We start from the raw sequence: 17775 nt of genomic DNA, 5'->3' as shown, positions 1-17775 counted from the left end.
GGCGCAATATTTTTTTTGTTGGTAGAAACTGCGCCTCTGGGCGCGTCCACAGTGCGCATTGACTTTGCTTATTACACACAGGGATGCGCATCACACAAACATGCCAAATATTAAAAACAAAAGGATTACAGTGTAAAAGAATATTATTGTGTAGGCTACATAAATATAAAAATGTAATGATGAATAGTCATTGCATGTATTAGAATTAGGCTACCTATTTTCATTTCAGCCTATTACTACTTATAATGATGAACGAAATTGGCTAATTAATTGAACAATCGTGCCAATACACACACACACATATATATATATATTAACTGACTCATTGCGCGATATAAGCTTTGGTGGATTCCTGCTTGTCCCGTAGATGATCGGTTTCTTCGCTTGAAAAGCGTTCAGCTTTTCCGCCAACAAATTCCGCCATGTAAATATCAATCCGCCATGGTGCGAGTGCATCTCGCTCTTAAAGGGAATGGGAGATGACACTCTGATTGGTTTATTGAACGTTACGCCCATTACTCATTAAGAGAATAGGGACAACCCATTTCAAAATGGGTTTTTCAGTCGTTAAAACCGCAAAAGTGGATTTGGACACGCCCTGAGTGCACCTGCGCCGTGCGCTTTACACTTTGCTTTTGGTTCGTTAAAATAGGGCCCTATATATGTTTTAGGGCTGAACAATATGATGATATATATAACATTGATATAAGTGATTATGCGGTTTTAAACCTACCTACATTGCAGTTATATAACATATTCACAGGAAGATTTGCTTTATGTGTTTCCCCGGCGTCAAATCAGGCACATGTAAATCCAAACCTAGTGTGTACTTACCCTTAGAGAAGGGTTACACAGTAAAACGTGGCGAGCTAGCCCGGAGTCGAACCTAGAATCTTCTGATACCTTTGAAGGATTCAGGTTTCCAAAATACCTTCTAGATCCTGTAAATAGTACCAAATTGAAGTTACTGAACTGAATGCTGAAACTCAAGCAGTCTAAAGGAAGCAATTATTCATCTTATTGATCAATAACCTTGCTAATTCATTTTGTGAGCAGGGAACACGTATATAGTAATTAATGAGAATTTAAAGGTTCCAAACTGCGTTCTTGTAAGTGGGTTATCAGATACTGCTGTGGATGAAGAAGTTACTCAATTTTTGCAGAACTATGGGAAAATTTCAAGAACTGTAAGAATACCAGATGGTCAGTCTGAAGACAGATAATAATTGAATTTGAACATGGCTCTGCAATAGAGGCTCTGAGCTCTCTTGGCCTACCTTTTCACAGATCGTGTCTTGGTGATCCTATCACATTCAGAGCTATACAGACAAGTCTCTATAGCAAAACCCTGTGGTACTACCACCACTACTGAACTGAAGGAATTAGCTAAATTGAGTGGCAGACAATTTGAATATGTTCTGCATGAAGAGCTTAGTAGAATAAGTGATTTTGTTACCGCTCAGTCTGTGCGGGATGATAGTGATCCACAGATGGAACCTGAAGGGCCTCTTCTGCCCTATGGCCCAGCAATATCGACCAGTGAGGGTATTCAAACAGATTTTTAATGCTTGAATACTCTCGGATTATGTCCTGGGACCCAGTACTAATATGGATCTTTACAGGAATGACCCCATGATTTCAGATGCATTGGTGGTGAGGAGAATTTATGGAAGCCTTGTATCACCAGCTTCCAACATAGTCAAACTGTTAGACCCCTTGGCATCATCTAAAGCCTATCTTGACTTACTTGATTCTGCTTTTGCTGCTGTTGCAGATGGCGATGAGCTCTTTGCTTCATTCTTAAACCAAAACCAAAATGCAGGAGAAAAGCCATCTGATTACCTTTATCAGCTTCATACAGCACTGAGCTCTAATGGTGTTCCAGGAAAATTCTTCCGAAATTCGTTTATGTCTTATCATCATCACACCTAATCATTTCACACCGGACTGCTTAGTGAACGAATATCAATACAAAGGGATAATACAAAACAGAAGTTGTGCTTAAAGGGTCATGAAACCCCCCTGTTTTACCCTGGTCATTCACAACTCAAAGCTCAAAAAACTCTGTTAAAATGGGTGTGCGAAACTCTGGAAAAGTGGGAGTGTAGAGTGGGAGAAGAGGGGAGAGAACAACCAATGAAGCACAGACATACAACACACTCATTATACAGTATAATGAATATTAATATATGAGCATGGTAGAAAATGACAACAAACTACCAAGCACAAGGGAGAAATGCGAAATAGTATTTAATAATAGGCTACTTTGATTATGTTTACGAGCACTGCAGTCTCAAAATCAGTCTTTTGTCTATTAGAATAATCATGTTGTCACATTCAGATACACCACTACACCACTGTATCAGTGTCCAGTTTGCACATATAATTCATTTGAAGAACACTTGATGAAATATGTGTGCATAACTACACCATGCTGGTTAATGTTTGGTGCAGGAGAATGTGTGAAATAAAAACGTTAAACAAAGATACTTTATTCTGTATGAGCTATGTGTCACGTGGCTAGTGTTATTAAACTCACCACGGAGCTCTGTGCGTAAACCGATCATATGCACGCTCCGTATGCTGGTAGATTACAGCAAAACAATCCACATGCACCCAAACTTTTGCTCTGGTCACGTCTCAGAAAAACACATTGTGTTGTAGCACTGAGGAAATGAACAGCAACAATATGTCTCTGAATGACAAGAGACCGAGGCAAGAAAAGTGATACTTCTTTGTGCATAATATCGCCGTTATAATTGTATGCATACTACAGCACAGTGATTGGATTAAATGTGCTTTATGTCATGAATATATGTCGAGAATTGCTCGAAGCGGTCTACGTCAGCCTATTCGACCATGCCCATACTTGGGCTGAAAGTACACGATTACGTCAGATTTGTGACGTTGCTCGGACTCAGCTTTGCAAACCAGAAAACAGTCTGAAATCACTCTGAAAAATGCAAAAATAACTATTTTTCACTTATGAATAACATTAATGAGTTCCTTTAGTGTTTTCAATGATGTGCAGCCTATACATATCTGTTTACATAAAAAAAAAAAGTGTTTTGGGGTTTCATGACCCTTTAAAATGTGCTACTCAAGGATATACAAGTAAAAACTGTTTGTGATCCAGCTTACAGTCTCCAGAGTGATACTGGATACGACAGTATTAAAGGTAAGAGCACTTTCTAAGTTGACTTACAGATATAAAATGTATCAGGTTTATGCCTTTCGGGGTGGTGCTTAATAAGGTCTTCATATTTTTGTTTACTGTTAGTTGTAACGAGTGTTTCTGTTTACTTCACTATGTTGGTCACAATTCAAGGGAGAGAGAGAGAGTTTATGGATAATATTTTAATGCACACTTGCATTGTGTTTTATTAAGCTCTTACAGAGATTTTATAGAGTGAAAACGGACGCTTCATCTTTCGTATGAAGTACAATAAACGTCATAAAACTCATCTGTAAAGTTTTGGCCATCATTCGAATGGTTCAACAGGCTTGTAGTAATATAGTGGATAAAAAAAGAAGACAATATACAGCTCTGGAAAAAATTAAGAGACCACTCCAAGTTCAGAAATCAATGTTAAGTGGTCTTATTTTTTTCCAGAGCTGTAAGTTATAACCGTAATTTAACTGAACTATACTTGTTCTATCTCCATGCAGCATATATTCGGAGTTTCTGACATTATAGCGCGTCCTGACTGAATCCTGACTGGGGAGAATGAGCTTGTAAAGCTCTGCCCTCTTAGGCCGAGCACAGCAGCTCATTTGCATTTAAAGGGCCCACGCTGAAACAGCTCGTTTTTGCTCAACCACTAAAAGTGGCAATTTTAACATGCTATAAAAAAAATCTGTGGGGTATTTTGAGCTAAAACTTCACATACACACTCTGGGGACAACAGAGACTTATGGGGCATAATAGGTCCCCTTTAAAGCAATGATTCCATCCAGTGTGCAGGCTACATGTAATCCTTGTTTTACCCAATTTGACTTACCTGTGGAAGACGATTACAGCCCCTCTGCAGTTGAACGACCTCTGCAAAAGCACATTGCTGAATTGCAAGCACAAATAGCAAGTCTCATGGCTTCCAGAGAAGAGAAAACTGTTCAAGAGGAAAAAAACAAAGGGGTCAAAACAAATTATTAAGCGAGAAAAGAAACAAGTTAAACAAACTCCTGCAATCCATTCAAAGCCTAGACCTTGGTACTGCTTCAGATGTGGTGAGGATGGCCATATCATCTCCTCCTGTAGCAATCCACCAAACTCAACATTAGTGCACGCTATGAAAAGAGAACTTAGAGAAAAGCAAAAAGCTTTTGATATGCAAAATGGTGCTGCAGGGATGCAGGATTTAAACGAGTAGAGGCTTCTGTTGGGGGACACAGGTGCCATATGTAACTTATGTCCCCATACCTGAGAGAGTATTGAAATGTGCAATTAAGACACAGACTGTCCAAGAAGGCAAGAAACTGCCAAGGTGACTTATTGGAGAGAAGTGCACTGCTGTAGTTGATACAGGGTCTCAGGTAATGACTGTAGCACAATCCTCTACAGTCATTGTCTTTCTGATCAGCCTGTTCAGCCCATTGATAAATTACTAACTGTGGAAGGAGCAAATGGTCAGTCAGTGCCATATTTAGGATATATTGAAATTTGCATTAAGTTCCCAAAGGACTTCCTTCAGCCTGAGATACCTACCCTTGCCTTAGTAGTCCCAGACATTAGGTCGAGTGGTGAAGTTTCTCTGATAATTGGCACCAACACTTTGGATGCTGTGTACGAACGGTGAAGTGATGAATCTCCAACTCTAAGCAGGTGCCCCCGCTGTGGCTACATTCAGGTCTGGAGAACATTAAATAAAAGACAAAAACAGGCCACTAGTGGTAGACTTAGCTTTGTGAAATTCAAAGGACAGACTCAAGAAGTTCTCTCAGCAGGCCAAAAGACTTTGCTTGAGGGGTACATAGTTCAAGCTGCCTCAACAAAGGATGAAGCATGGGCTTTACTTAAACAGCCCACAGGATCGGTCCTTCCTAGCAGGGTGTTTGTTGATTATTGCCTCATTACTCTTCCTAAACGCAGCCCTTTTAAGGTACCTGTTTCCTTGAGGAATGAGACTGACTATGATATCGTCCTTCCTCTTAATTGTATCTTGGCTGAACTTAGTGTTCCTCAGAGGAGAATTTCAGATTCTTGTAAGAATGAACAGGAATTGACTGCCGCAAGTTGTTCCAGTCTGCAAAGACAAACTTCCGACCGCGATTTGCAGTTCGACTTTGGGGAATCCCCACTACCACAACAGTGGAGGGACCACATAACACAAAGGTTGAATTCCTTTTCTGATGTATTTTCCCATTACGAACTTGACTTTGGCCATGCAACCAAAATAAAACATTGCATAAAGCTGATGGATCCTACTCCCTTTAAGCAGCGACCATGACCCATCCACCATCCGGACTTTGAGGCAGTAAAGAAACACTTGCAAACCTTGACCAAGGCAGGCATGATTAGAGAATCTTAGTCCCCATTCGCATCCCCAAAAGTCGTTGTTCGCAAAAAGAATGGTGATGTACATCTGTGCATGGACTATTGAAAAATTGAACATGCAAACCATACGAGATGCCTATACACTGCCAAATCTTGAAGAGTAATTTTCTGCTCTTGCTGGATCACAGTGGATTTCTGTGATGGATTTAAAGTCTGGATACTATCAAGTCGAGATGGAGGAAGAAGACAAAGTTAAGACAACCTTTGATATTACAGCTGGATATCCTCCTCAGCGGAAAGGGTAACAACTAGAGACAACACATATTTTTAACACAAAAGAAGCTTTTGCAGAACACTGGAGCCCAGAGTGTCAGACAGCATTCAAGGAGATAATAAGTTAGTCTCTGCTCCTGTTCTTGGCTTTGCTGATCCTAAGCTGTCATATATATTACATACGGACGCCAGCACGACAGGGTTGGACGCAGCCCTGTACCAACAGCAAAACGGGCAACCTCAGGTCATTGCTTATGTGAGTCGAGGGCTGACTCGAAGTGAATCTAAATACCCTGCTTACAAGCTTGAATTTCTAGCCCTTTAATGGGCCAAGTAAAAACAAAATGTTGTGTGATCTCTTGCCTCCCTCTGAACGAAGTCCAATCTGATTGTTCTCAGAAAATGAAGTGTAACTTAGTGAATACTAATCACAAAAAAAATAGACTTATGTCTAAAGAAATGTTGAAATGTCAGTTTTCAAATCATGTAAGTCAAATCGAAAACAAAAATTCTCTGTTTATGTAATCTGTATGAAAAAAGACACATCAGACGCCCGTGATTCAGCTCATTATCCACTAATGCGGCCAAGCCCACATAGCGAGCGCTATTCAGATGCAAATTCTGAGTCAACACATGTATACATCATCGCAATCATGTATTTATTGTCTTCAAAAGTGTTTATCTGTATGTTAAAGCGGAATCTGGAAGCCTGTTATTTCCTGGAATGTCACATGATATGCCTCTTCTTTTACTGAGATACGTGTGGACTAAAGGTGTACAGAGCTCCCTCATAAACATATGAGAGTCCATCAATATTTCTCCAAATGTGCATGCTTTTAAGCATATTAAGAAATTACGGTCAATATAAGATTTTTAGAGTCAAAATGTGAAGCTTGAGTTTTAGATCTTTTTAATGATTTATAGTTTGTCAACTGCACATTAACATTTAGGCTATATAATATAACAACTATATTAGCCTACATGAAATGCCATAGAGATAGGAATGTTCAGACACTTTGCATCACAAAAATACATTATATTTTAAAGTATAGCCTATTAAAATTGAAAACCATTATTTGGTTAGAGACTTAAGACTTCTTTTTAAAAAAAATGTGTGCAATCTTTTGACTGGTACTGTAATTTAACATAGGCCTATACAACATTTTCTTCACATGATGTGCAATAATACATGCATGCATGAGATCACAAAAATCATGTTTTTTTTGTCAAGAGTTGACATTAATTCTGTTATCAGCATGATCACAGAGGGTTTTTTCCACAGCCTACCTGACTGAAAGAGCTCATTAATATGCAGGTCATTACAGCTCATTATGCGGATCTTTTGTCTTCTCAGGTGTGAATCACTGCATAATACACGGTAATACATGATGATTTACGCCTCCACGCATACTGTGTTTCTTGACAAAAAGTGTCTTAGAAAATTTAAATCTCTCTATTGTTTTATATTAACGAGGAGGCAGGATAATTTTTACATCATTTTGAAGCAAAAACTCTAGTCTGAAACTTCCAATACACAGAAGTCTTGTGAACACAGATTTAATATTTTTTTTTTTATTTCAGTGACTTAAGTTTTTTTTATTTTTATTTTTTTATAACACACATAAATGTTATTCCTTCAAAAACACAAGCATGTACATACTGTACATGTTCCTCACATATTATTGTAGCCTAGTTTGTGCTGAATACAGTGTTATGACACTTTTGTCATTAATATGTTTATGAACAAATGAAAAAAGCACAAATGTCAGGGCATGTCAAAACTTCTTCAGGTCCCAAAAATCCTCAGACCCCAGAGGGTTAAGTCACTTTACTCTGGGAAACCTGATATTAGAAAATCTTCCTGGTAACTAGAGTGTGTTAGCAGATGAAAATTTTCTATTGGTGGCGATGCAAGCTAGTATTGGCAGAGAGTGATGAAATGGTCGTTCAGATGCAGGGAAGTTGAATTGATATTAACTAAAAAGATGATTGAGATCATCATGAACACTTGAACCATTGGATTTGAAGCTGCATTTCTGCAGGTGTGAACTTGAATCTTGGCCAGGTTTTTTTGTATGCATTTTAATTCTTCTGGAGGGAAGATGGCGAGACAACCACCCTTGATCGTTGGATCCATGGAGTCATCAATTGCTGTGGGATGTCTCATGTGATAACACTGTGCGGTAGGATCTCACTGAACCCTTGAATGCATTATTTCCTTCCCCTAAATTCCAGATTGGGATTGGATTAGACAATTTTTTGTTGAATTCTTTTTTATTATTATTTTGCTTCACTCGTTTTTTTTTTTTTTTTTTTTGGAATCCAAAAGACAGAAGTGATTTCCACTAAAGGAAACTTCTTTTTTTTTTTAAATCTGAAAAATCTGAAAGACTGGACTGAGGAACTTTTAAAGAAAAAAGATAGACATATACACTGATAGCGCACCACACTTTATTGATGTTCTGTTAATAAAAAAATTGTTTTATATTTGTTACTTCAATACAGTTCGAGTGGAATGGTAATTTGTGGAGTTATCAATAACTTCTGTTGCCATTCACTAAACTAGAATTCAATGAGCATCCGAATGCTACGTCCTACACCTTCCCTTTTCAACTTACAGGAAAAAAGTAACTGACATGACGCCAGTTTACACTTTCTTGTAACATCAATACGGAAGGTCTGGGGGAAGCTAGATATTTTACTTCATAACTTGTTAAATGTGGTTACTTTTTAACACAAACACATCGCTTTACGTCAGAAGGCCTTTATTAACCCTTTAGAGCCATGTGGAGTATGTTTAGGATGAATGGGTGTAGATGGAAGCACTTTCTTCAGCTCATACTCATTGATCCTCACTCACTGCCATTATAAAGCTTGGATGCATCAGGATATTTATTAATATTTCTTCAATTATGTTCATCAGAAAGAAGAAAGTCATATACACCTAGGATGGCTTGAGGTAAAACACGCTTTATGAGTATGAAAATATTCTTGTTGCAAAATTAATATTTAATCAAATATGCATATAACAAAATTTTCATCAAATTTGAAAGAGTTTGTAAGCTTTCATTTCATTCATTTTTTATTCATTTTTCATTTGGCAGACGCTTTTATCCAAAGCGACTTACAAGTGAGGAATACAACAAGCGAGTCGTCATGACGAGGCAAATAGACAAGAAGTTCTCACAATAAAAGTTATCGGCAGTTCTCAGAGTATCATAAGCTACAATAGAGAGAAAGTGAAAGGATAGGTATAAGATTTTTTTTTTTTAAGATGAGGTTAAGTGCTCATGAAAGAGATGAGTTTTCAGCTGTCTTTTGAATGTTGCCAAGGATTCAGCATTCCGGAGGAAGGCAGGAAGATCGAAGCAGCGCAGTCAATGGAGATGGATCATTAGGCGAAGACAGAGAGACAAAGGAGCGTAATGTTGCCGATGGCCTTGGAGACCGCGACAGAGTCACAGCGACGGCCCCCCGAGGCGGCAGCAGGGTACCGGAGGGCTGAGGTGGAGCTGGAATGACTGAGGGCCGAGGCAGAACCTGAGGCAAGGTGGAGCCAATCGGAGCCATAGGGGTGGAGGGTCGGAGAAACTCGAATGACCCGTAGGTCCGTGGCAATGTGATGCCAATGTCTGACCCAAGTGGAGTTGAAGAACCAAGGGAGTCCAGTGGAGCCGAACACATCAGCTGGATCACCTGGGGGTGGAGTCCAAGGAGTACTGCTAGCAACTTGAGGCAGTTGATGTGCCAGTGGCGCTGGGGTCCTGTTCAGGAACCCGACGCTGACTGACCACTGCATATGGCACCCCAGCCGGTGGTGGAGGCATCTGTTGTGACAACAACATGCCTGGACACTTGTACTAGGGGCACCCCGGCCCGTAGAAAAGCAAGGTCCGACCACGGGCTGAATGTGCGGCGACAACTCAGTGTGATGACCACGCGGAGTGAGCCACGGTGCCATGCCCACCTCGGGACTTGGTCGTGAAGCCAGTACTGAAGCGGTCTCATATGAAGCAATCCGAGCGGCGTGACCGCGGATGCCATATGCCCCAGGAGCCTCTGAAATTGTTTCAGTGGGACCGATGTTTTCCGTGAGAACGAATTCAGGCAGTTCAGCACTGACTGTGCACGCTCGTTGGTGAAACGTGCTGTCATGTTGACCAGGTCCAGCTCCACACTGAGAAAAGAGATGCTCTGCATGGGGCAAAGCTTGCTCTTTTCCCAGTTGACCCGAAGCCTCAACTGGCTGAGGTGACTGAGCACTTTTTTTTTCTCTCAATTCATATCACAATTCTGAGAAAAAAGTCAGAATTGTGAGATGTAAACTCACAATTGCAAAATAAAAAAAAAAAATAGTGAGATTTTCTGAGATTAAAAAGTCACAATTACCTTTTATACCTTTTTATTCTGAGGTGAAAAAAAACTTCCATAATAACCAAAGACCATATACGTTGGACTTGTTGTTGATCAAAGGCAGAAAGTTAATGTTTTCATTTCAGTAAAAGCTTCATACTACAACGATTTTACTACATTGATTCCACTACCACTGTTGCGTATATGCAGAATAGTCTGTGTAGGGCACTAGCTAGCAAGGGGACACCATCTCACCCTCTATATGGGGGCAACATCAATACCACACATCCAACCTCAGAAAGAGATTTCAACCAAGGGGGCAACTGAAGTTTTGCATAGGGGACACATTTGACCAGTAGCTGCCCTGAGCAATTCTATTACTTTCTATTTTTTTTTCTACTGCATATTCTATAAAGTACTGACTCAGTCACTTTTAGATAGTTGCCATGTTCTCAAGATTGCACACATTCAACACTCAAACCAAAAATGAAGAATGGCTTGCATGTAAGCATTCTACTTTTACTGCAGTAAAAGGAAACTGAATTATAAAAAAACCTATGGATTTCATATTTTCTGCAGGTAGAATTGAAGCATGACAAGTAATACAGTTTTCATAATGCCATCAACTGTTAGTAATTTGACAGTCATTGCGCTTTGATTATATGTTCATGTAGGTTCATGTTGGATAGAAAACTAGTGCTATGTTTTGACAGAACGACTCGATTTTAAATCAGGTTTTCTGTGTTTTGATAGTATTAGTATGTGTTTAAAAAGGTTTTTAGCATCTTGAAATGTAGAGTTTGTGTTTATTTAACAAAATATGGTTTTGGCCAGAAAATTAACTATTTGGTTAGAAAAAGTACTTTAAGTATTGGTAAACACTTGTTAGCAACTTAAAAACAAAACAAAACCACTGTAAAACAGAATATTTAAAAAAAAAATATTGAGTAGAATGAGTAGAAAAACACCATAAACACAAACGACAACCAATAAAGACTAAGGGAAAACAGGGTATATATACAAGGTATATATACAAGGCAAACAAAGGGAAAAACTAACAAGACACACCTGAAACAAGGACACTAATCAAATTAGAAACCATGACAACTAAATAATGGTGGAAAAACTAAACAAAGGAAGACATGTGACTAATAGAAGAAAACAGACAGTCATGTGACACTTACAGTACATCCAACTCTTAAAATTTGATAGGGGGGAAATAATTCTAGAAATTTAATAGATCTACAAATTCCATAACATCTTGCTAATATCGTTTTTTGATTTGACAACAGTGTGTAGATGCACTTCCTCAGTGGTCTGAAATGTAACAATAGCATGGGAGAGGTTTTAGACCAAAAAATCAGGCTTATGAAGAGTTTTTGTGTTGAGGACGTGATGGGGGGATATAAACACACATATTTTAATATGGAAGTAAATTAATGCCAAATGTGTTTGAAATAAAAAGCTTGTTGAATTGCACTATTTGAAAAAAAAAATGCATTACATTAGCTGTACTAGCATTTTGATGCACTGTATTTTTAAGGCTTGCATTTTTATGGGCTGAAATTCAACATGGTCGTATATTTAAGCTGTGAATATTTAAATTAAATATATTTTACACACATTTTCTTTATTAAAAATTCAAATATTCATATTCACCTTTCAGATTTCACTTCCAAAATATTCATTCTGTTTAAAAATACAACCTATAAAATTCGATTAGGAATTTTCAGTCCATTTTATTTCGCTTTTCAAACTCGCTTCCACAAATTCAGTGGTTCAAATTCGGCAAAAAAAAATCAACATTTCACACCCGGAAACTGCAGGAAAAGCAGTAGAGTGCCGATGCATGATCGCTATCTGCTGTTAGTCTTCTTCACCAGCAGGTGCCGCTATAGCGGCTGTATAAGACCAGAGCAACGGCTAGTAAGTCATCATTCATTCATAAAAACAGACAGAATTAGAGCAAGCGGTAAGTGAATGTGTGATGATTATCAGGGCCAGTATACATGCAGAAAAGCTGATAAAGACACAAAAGCTGCATTTATGTTTAATTCAGTGACTTTACGGTTAGTTTCCCTGTGTAGGCTACAGCTTTCTCTACAGTGAACAAGATAACGTTATTGCCCGATGCTGGTGCACAGATCAAACGTTAAATCTTAAGTAGACATATATTTCTCTCGGTTGTTTAGTTTCCTTAACTTTATATCGCGGCGCTTTGTTCCCTCATTCGTCATAGGATTCCCCTGCCAGGACATGTAAAACTCTTAACACGGCTTAATGGACTCGAACAGTGATATAAAAGACCAAATTCGCACCTCATTTGTGATGTAAGTTGTACTATATGCTCCAAGAAAGCAGATACTGGCATAGTTAGTTTGGCTGAACATTTGATATTCGCAAATTTAGGGATCGTCTCTAAAGTTACAAGATTGGTATTCGCGTTTCTACCTTCAATAGCGTTTAAAGGGGTGGTTAAATGCGATTTTTTACTTTTTTAACTTTAGTTAGTGTGTAATGTTGCTGCTTGAGCATAAACAGGATCTGCAATGTTACAGTGCTGAAACTTAAATGCAAACGGAGATATTGTCTTTTAAAGTTATGGCAGTTTAATGCCTACAAAAAATGACCGGTTTGGACTACAATGGGTTGGTGACATCATAAACCCTGCAAAACACACCCCCAGGAACACACAACAAAGTGGGTGAAGCCATGTGGTGCAACATGTGGAAGCAGAAGAGTTGTGTACACCGAGTGACGCGACGCGTCAAAAGATAATAGAACCCATTATAATCAGTGATATTTTCTACACTGGATGCGGCGCTGAAGACAGCTTCCAGAATCTACACAAGTTCAATGCTGGATTTGCACAAAGGCTTTTACTGAAAGATGAAGCAGTTCCTACTTTAAAAGCAGAAGCTGCTGTTTATTGGCTTTAAACTGTAAGTACATTTTATTGTTTGTACATGTTTTTCAAACCAATAGTTCTGTTGCTATTTTTGGTTGCATCAAGGACATATACAAAGAGCAACTCATTTTTGCTTCGCTAACCAGTTAGCTAAATTCTACAAACACCAACAAACGTCTATGTTCATCAAACGGTTGTTCATGCTATAAATTAAAAGCTACCTTTACAAAAATGAGACTACTCAGTCATGTATTCGGCTACAGTAAAGCTTTAATCAGGATAAAACTGTATTGAAAGCTAACAAACAGCAGTGACAGAATATCTAAACACTTTGACACAAATACAAAATGAAATACCATTAATAAACGTCCTTTTAAAAGCTGCGATTACGATTAACCCTCTTCATCTGGGTCTGATTCGGGCTCAATTTGATACAGCAATATAGACGCCATTATTTACATTTTAACTGAAGCAACGGATGGTAGGGGGCATGTCGTTTCATCTAGGTGTCCGGTATAATGCAAACCTTTTCGATTTTTGATGTTTATTAAAATAAAAGGTAACACTTTATATTAACTAGTTAATATGAACTAACAATGAACTGCACTTCTACAGCACTTATTAAACTTTGTTAATGTTAATTCCTGCATTTACTAATAATTTATTAAAATCAAGAGTTGTATTTGTTAACATTACCCTTTAACTGCCCGCTCGACCAAATGGTAGAGCACATTTTGAGTCACTATATTTCACTGAGAGGAGTACCTAACTTAACTCAAGCTGATTGAGCCATCTCTACCATCTGGTTGAGGTATGTTATGCCAAAAAAATCCACTAGATGTCAGAGTGTCAATCAACAGCACTTGTCATAACACTTCCTCTAACATGGATGTCAGAAACAAAGAAATCACTCCTGCCATGTGAACTGTTCTTGGTGAAAATTTGCAAGGTAAGCAATTTTTTTTGACATATTACACTGTAAGAGCCCTAACTTTACAAAATTATGTTACTTGGTGCCATTAAAACACTTTAGTATGTTTCAAATAATTTTTCAAAAACATGCTCAACCAAACGGTTGATTTGACACTTAAAGGTAAATGCAGAAAAGCTAAGGTAATGTTTTCAGATCATCCATTTCTGCAGTCAGAATGGACTATTTGCTGAGAAATATAAACTTCTGATCATTATTAGCTATGAATATGACAGCTATTGTTATTTCCTCATGAATATGCTGACATAATTTCTTAAATATGTATTTTTTGCCACTTTTGCATATTTTTTGATGTAAATACAATGAATTCATTGAATTAATGTGTGGAAATCATAATTATCAGAGGCAATTACTTCTTAAATGACATGCTGGTGAACTAACATTACTAAAATTGTAAGAGATTGTTATTTATTTGTTTGTTGTTGCTTTTTTTTACAGTTACTAGATGGATGTCAACAGTTCTATGGTACAAGAACATGCACTCTTTCAGGCCCTTGTCCCAGAAAACCCCCAAGATTCTGATGCTGATCTCAGTGATGTTGACGACCCAATAGAGGATCCAAATTATCACCCTGTCTGAGAAGAGAAATGTTCTTATGTCTAAAAAAAGAGAAAAATCCTGTTGCACTACCACACGTGGTGGCGTTTCTTGAATCATAAAAGCCTAAAATGCCATTATATTACTATCTTTTGCTATTTTGTTTTTAGTTTTTGAATGCAGAAAGAATGTAATGACTTTAGTTTTGTTACTTTTAGTTATTTGTGTTATTTATTTTTGTTTATTGTTAAAAAAACAAGAAAACGTAATTTTCTGTCATAAAATGAAAATCTGAAATATTTTATAGAATATTTCAATAAATAAACAAGATTCAATATATAAAACTATTTTATTTTGATTGTTTTAAATAAATTAGTATTATAGTTCATATTTTCTGAATTTCATAGTATTTTTATGATTTTTTTTATTTTACCTTTAAGTGCCATCTCAACCATTTGGTAGAGGCCGATATTTTAAAAATTATGGGATGTATTGAAAAAAAATACAGTGAGTGTGATAACTAGTGACATAATGAGATAAAAAATGCAAACAAAAATTTTTTCAAATGCTTTTTTCTTGGTGGGGCAGTTAAAGGGTTAATGCACAGTGAACTAACATGAACAATGAACTGCTGTATTTTTATTAACGTTAACAAAGATTAACAAATACAGTAACAAATGTATTGCTCATGGATAGTTCACGTTAGTTAATACATTATGAACCTTATTGTAAAGTGTTTCCAAATAAACTGTCAAGTAATATATTGCTATGTATTTTTCACTACTGTATGGGATCACACAAAAAATGCCATAATTTAAATCTCAATACCATTTGACGAGAAAGATTTACAATCACAAAACTACCTGTAAAGTGTTCATATAGGTGTAAGGTTGAACAGTGATGCGCCTTACTCTCTCACAAACACACGCACACACACACATATTCAAACACACACAACTCAAAGTACATACACATATACTTTTTCCTTTTCTTTTTTTACACATTCATCACACAATTAGTTCTGCTTAGTTAATATTATTTTTCCTGCTCATATAAATGCTTTGGCAACACAATGTAAAATTTGTATAAGCAGGATAATATATGATCAGGTAAAATAAAAAATGAAGTAGAAAGAATTGTGTGATGAACATGTAAAAAAAAAAAAAAAAAAAAAAAGAGAGAAATAGTATATATGGATATACTTTGAGTGAGGTGTGTATGAATATGTATATGTGCATGTATGTCTAAAAGAGTTTGGTAGAATGTAGAAACGTGAATACCAAATGTTGTAACTTTAGAGACGGTCCCTAAATTTGCAAATATCAAATGTTCAGTGTCAACAGCGCCTCAATATAAAGTTAAGGAAACTAAACAACAGAGAGAAATATATGTCTACCTCAGATTTTTTTTTTGTGATTTATTTTTTTTATTGCAGAATAGAACATGGTCAACATGTGTGACACAGCTTATCTATATACAAAACCAGGGTTTGCATATGTGTGTACCTCAGTCATCAGATTTAAAGTTTGATCTGAGGGCTGTTTCATAAAACAAGATTATAAAACAAGCCAGGCTTATTTTACTTAGTCAGATTTGTTGTCAGCGAATTCTGTTTCATAAAACAAACAAATTAGTTCAAACTCAGTTACTCTGGCAACTTATGCTGGGAAACTAGCCTGAGGGCTGTTTCATAAAAGATGCTAAGAAAAGCGAGGATTAAACTCCAAAACCTGACTTGAATTAACCTAACAAATGAGTTTGGGCTAAAGCGGTTTCATAAAAGGTAATTGAAGTTCACGCAGTCTCACTAATTCGATCCAGGTTTACCTAGTCAAGATAATTCGGGTGCACGGTCTTTTTAAGCAGCCCTAGAGGTCGATCATGGATCAAATCGATCCACCATAGGAAACGGCATACATTTTGTGCTATTTTATGCGTTTGAGACATCCTCAGTGCATAACTTACTTTTCACAAGTTTATTCTCCATCTGTAAATGTTAGAAAGTCATGCAAATATTTCCATTTTGCTGCTAAACTTCACAGTGAACGAGCGCTGCTGCGCGCACGCGCGCTAAACAGACGGAACGCAATAGAAGCGCAATAATTCTAAAATATACATTTCGCTAAAATATTTGATGTTGGACATTAAATGTGCCTTATGTAAAATTTTAAATCTACAAGTAAATGTATTTTTATGATAGTAATTGTAAATGGACTATTGTAATGGGGTAAAACAATATACTTTGGGCCAATTACTGAGTTTAGATTCATCTTACCAATTAAAATTTAGTCTGTGCATATTTATTTAAATTTTTAATTTTGTGATTTTAATTTCTGCTCTTCTAATAACCACAGAGGTAATACAGCTTCCAAACAAAACCAGAGAGAAATGTATTATGTATTATTTTATATATATATATATATATATATATATATATATATATATATATATATATATATATATATATATATAATTCAGTTGATTGAGACACTTTTTGCTATTGAAATGACTGGGAAAAAGTGTCCCAATTAACCAGAATTATATTATATTATATTATATATATATATATATATATATATATATATATATGACCAGAGTATAGATTAAATATGGGCCTTGGAAAAGGCTAGCTGACTTTATTGTGCTTTGACTACAGTGGGTAGTTCCAGTGAGATCAACAACCATACATGTCACTTCTGCAGGCTGCATCTTACTCTGTCACTCTTTTCATAACTTTTGCTGGCTTTGAAACACTCACTTGGTATTTCTCCTGCTCTTTGTCTAGCAAAAAAATCCCTCATCACTTAATGAAAGATGGAAAATGAAGGCCTGATTGTTTCAGGGGCCTTGTCTATTGATTTTGAATTTCTGTGTTACTTTTGCTATATTTTCACACTTAAAACAATGATTTGGTAATCCTCTTGTACTGTTCTGTGCTAAGAAATAAGTCTCCTGACAGTTCTCTCCCAAGTGCTTCCATTGTTGTCAGCATCAAGTCTGATAATGATTCAGTGGGCTATATGAAATTTTTTTTTTTTTTTTTTTTAGAAATTACTTCTCTTTAAATGTTTTGGTTCATCATACTTACCTTTTAATAAAAAAAATGCCTTAATTAAAACATTTTTTTTATTTTTTTTATTTATATGTTAATAAAGTCAAATAATTGTATGTGAGAGAGTCAGCTGTAATATCATTGCGTTCCTATTGGTCAGTGTTAG

At 36.8% G+C, this 17775-nt stretch overlaps 1 protein-coding gene across 5 annotated transcripts in view; it reads right to left on the bottom strand.

The window, feature by feature from the left end:
* LOC137017189 (uncharacterized) overlaps positions 1 to 17775 on the bottom strand; it is a 64787-nt gene that overhangs the window by 41430 nt on the left and 5582 nt on the right. Inside the window, exons 2-4 of one of the 5 annotated variants that reach the window (XM_067381181.1) lie at positions 4706 to 4849; positions 4207 to 4608; positions 4002 to 4109 (exon numbers count right to left, since the gene is read on the bottom strand). The exons of 2 other annotated variants lie outside the window; for them this stretch is intronic. The gene's annotated coding sequence lies outside the window, so the exon portion shown is untranslated. Of the gene's footprint in view, positions 1 to 4001; positions 4110 to 4206; positions 4680 to 4705; positions 4850 to 17775 lie in introns of those variants that run through there. 2 more of the 5 variants (XM_067381182.1, XM_067381180.1) reach the window with 2 other exon arrangements.

Source organism: Chanodichthys erythropterus, chromosome 3, assembly GCF_024489055.1.
Source record: "Chanodichthys erythropterus isolate Z2021 chromosome 3, ASM2448905v1, whole genome shotgun sequence".
Classification (NCBI taxonomy): domain Eukaryota; kingdom Metazoa; phylum Chordata; class Actinopteri; order Cypriniformes; family Xenocyprididae; genus Chanodichthys; species Chanodichthys erythropterus.
This window is presented reverse-complemented; position numbering and strand designations above follow the sequence as displayed.